This window comes from Oryctolagus cuniculus, chromosome 9 (genome assembly GCF_964237555.1).
Source record: "Oryctolagus cuniculus chromosome 9, mOryCun1.1, whole genome shotgun sequence".
NCBI classification, from domain to species: domain Eukaryota; kingdom Metazoa; phylum Chordata; class Mammalia; order Lagomorpha; family Leporidae; genus Oryctolagus; species Oryctolagus cuniculus.
This window is the reverse complement of record NC_091440.1, coordinates 97110990-97114395: the sequence shown is the minus strand read 5'-3', so window position 1 is coordinate 97114395 and position 3406 is coordinate 97110990. Positions and strand designations below refer to the sequence as shown.

At 45.7% G+C, this 3406-nt stretch overlaps 1 non-coding gene across 1 annotated transcript; it reads right to left on the bottom strand.

Moving 5' to 3' along the window:
* Window positions 1–1534: 1534 nt before the first annotated feature.
* On the bottom strand, window positions 1535–1698 carry LOC127492232 (U1 spliceosomal RNA). The gene has a single exon (XR_007921391.2). It is a non-coding gene; the product is annotated as a U1 spliceosomal RNA (small nuclear RNA).
* Between the last annotated feature and the right edge of the window lie 1708 nt (window positions 1699–3406).

Genomic DNA, 3406 nt, shown 5'->3' with positions numbered 1-3406 from the left:
AACCATACCATACAATAAGTCAAGAGAAAGGTATCTCATGCCAATACACAATAGAGAGAACCTTTCTCCTTTCCTTTATATTCCTGTCCTACTTTGCAACACAGGCACGTCCTCAGCCCCCCTTTTCTCAGTGGGGAAGAATTGGGGAATAAGCTTCTGTTATTTCCTCCCTACTCTCCATTCTCTCCTTCCCATGAGAGTGTAGGCAGGAGCTGACATTCTCTTGTCTCTGTGATTTGTCACAGCGTGTTGAATGTAACTGCTCCGACTTGGCCCAATGGCTTACTGTCCGCATCCTAGCTGTTCAAGCTTGTTGGGGAAGGAGGCTGGATGGGTGGATGTCAACCACTCGCCTCCAGTGGGAAAGCCCCAGGTTGAGACTGTTGAGGGCAGGGCAGATGGAACAGAATCCACTTCCATCGTAGGTACAAACTGTGTTCTCCAGTATACCTGTAACAGCAATTAAGTGAATTTTGTGCATTAATTTCCTCTGGGATCTGTGTCTAGCTCTCAGTTAGCTGGAAATCTGGAGGAGTGATTAGGCTCACACAAAACCCACGACTGCCAACATCATCCCTAGTGGGGAGATCTTGGCAATGATTCAGAGGGCCCTGGACTGGTGTGGGAAAACAGTAGCAATCATTGCCATTCACCTACCCACATCCACATGTCAGATTCAGGGCCAACTTCACAGGAAGTCATCATCCCCCTGCCTGGGAGACACAGAGGCTCTGAGTGGTTTTGTTACTCAGCAACAACCAGAGATGGGACATGAACTCAGACCCCAGGACCCTCTATGCTGTGACTATCCCTATTACCCAACTCCAGCTGCTCAAAGTAGCAGCCCATCCAGCAGAAATATTAGGTATAAATACCAGGAAAGCAGAGAAAAATATGGATGGTTTTTCTAGACAACAGCAGATCCAGGACAATTAAGTGAATAATGGTGAGAACTGGAATTTAAATCCTTCTTTCCCCTTCAGTGTGAAAGATAAATGTCAAGAAGGTCTTCCCCAGCTGGCCCAGATCCTGCCAGAAGTGTAAACACACCTTCCAGAGTTTCACTTTGTAATGGACATTCTCAGAGAATCATTTAATTCCACTCTTTAGGGCAAGCACTCAGCCTTATCTATCCATCATCTATAGATATGAATAATTTTTAAAGATTTATTTTATTATTTGAAAGAGTCACACACAGAAACAAGGAGAGAGAGAGAGAGAGAGAGAGAGAGAGGTCTTCCATCCACTAGCTCACTTCCCAAATGGCCACAGTGGCTGGGGCTGGGCCAAGGTGAAGTCAGGAGCCAAGAGCTTCATCCAGGTCTTCCACATGGGTGGCAGGGGCCCAAGCAGTTGGGCCATCTTCCACTGCTTTCCCAAGCACATTAGCAGAGAGCTGGATTGGAAGTGGAGCACCCAGGACTTGAACCAGGGCCCATATGGGATGCCAGGACGGCAGGCAGTGGTTTAAGCCAGTGTACCATGATGTCAGCTCCAATATGAATAATTTTTTTAATCTTTTTTGTTTTATTTACAGGGGAGAGCACAAACGCAGTCCCCCACTACCACAAATTATGCAGTCGAGTTTCCCACATTTGGGGAAATCGCAGGGGTCAGCACATCCGGAGTGCAATGGATAAGCCTCGCCCTGGGAAAACCACCTTCATGATCATGGTATCTCCCCTGCCAGGTAAGTATCCAATATGAATAATTTTTAAGAAGCTAACCTACTCTTCTCTTTATGGAGAAGGAAAAGTGTAATATTTCATCCCAGGTATCTACAATTATATTCAGCCTTTGTTAGATCTACTATAATGCTCAGGAAATCTATAAATAATAAGAGTTGAGTGGATCAAATTCCCAGGATCGTATTTCATGTAGCAATCTCTGTAAAGGAAGAAAGGAGTCATTTTGAGGTCCTTCCGACCGTGTTTTATTCTGAGTTTGGCAGTCTGTGCACAGGTACCTGGCTCATTATTCCAACAGAATAAAGGGGTGATGCTGCTTTTGATTTGTAAATGGTGGCTTTTCATTTTGGTTTTTATTGTCTCCTCACATTTGTGGTTTCAGGAAGCAGATCTAGGACATTTGGATCTGAAGAACGTCCAGTAATGGGAAGGAAGTGGGTGGGGCTCTTGATAAGAAGAACATGGCAGTGGCGGGGTAGGGGTAGGGAGCCAGCATTGCGGTGCAACAGGTTAAGCCGCTTGCAATACCAGTGTCACGTATCTGAGTGCTAGCTAGAATCTCAGTCCTGCTTCCTGTCCAGCTCCCTGCTAAAGTGCCTGGGAAAGCAGTAGAAGATGGCTCAATTATTTGGATCCCTGACACCTTAAAGGGAGACCTGTGTGGAGTTCCAAGCTCTTGGTTTCAGCCTGGCCCAGCTCTAACTGTTTAGGCTATTTGAGGAGTGAACCAGTGGATGAAAAACATCTCTCTCTCTCTCTCTCTTTCTCTCTCTTTCTCACTCATTTTCTTTCAAGTAAATAAGTAAACTTTTAACAAAAATAAGAGCATGGCAGGGGCAGGGGATCATGGAAACTCTGACTTGGGGGGCCATGTAGAGATTTCACCTGCTCATTTCTCCCGCACTTGCTCTCCATGGTGAGTCCCTGATTGGCTGCTCATTCCAAGTCCAATGCTGAAGAATTGGGATGGGGCTCTGATATCATGAAAGTTGAGAAATCACAAAGTTGAGAAAAAGCAAAGATCTAGAAAAGCTTGGAGAGGGCTCAGGGGTATCTGGGTTGAAGTCTGTCTTTGGTATCACTGCTTAATGTTGGCAGTGGTGGAATGACACCACTAAGCTTTTGTGATAGGTGGATTTCCCAGACCAAGGGACAGCTGTAATCATCATGTTGCAAATCACCAAGCTCTCTGACACCTGGAGGTGTGGAAATCGGGCACAGTGACTGGTGTGTTCACCCTGCTTCATCCAAAGCAACTTGAGGTACCTTAGCCAAGGGAGTCCAAAACAGTCCAGACATCTCTGACACTTTTCACTGAGTTTATTCAAAAAAACATAAGAGGAGAAAACAGAAGGAAAAGACAAGCTCACTTGGGAGCAAAAATGCTTGCAAATCCATGGAAAAGTGTGTGTGTTTGAGCAGTGGTTAAGACACCCATGTCATATCAGAGTGCCTGGGTTCAAGTCCAGGTTCTGCTTCTGATTCCAGCTCCCTGCTGATGCGCACCCTCAGAGGCAGCAAGTGATGGCTCAAGTGCCTGGATCTCTGTCACCCATGAAGGAGACCTTCATGGAGTCCTGTGCTCCTGGATTCAGCCTGGCCTAACCCCTGCTATTATGGTCATTTGATGAGTGAACCAGTGGGTGGAAGAACTCTGTCATCACTTTGTCTTCCACATAAAATTGTTTTAATTAATAAAAGTATAGATACTTTTTCCA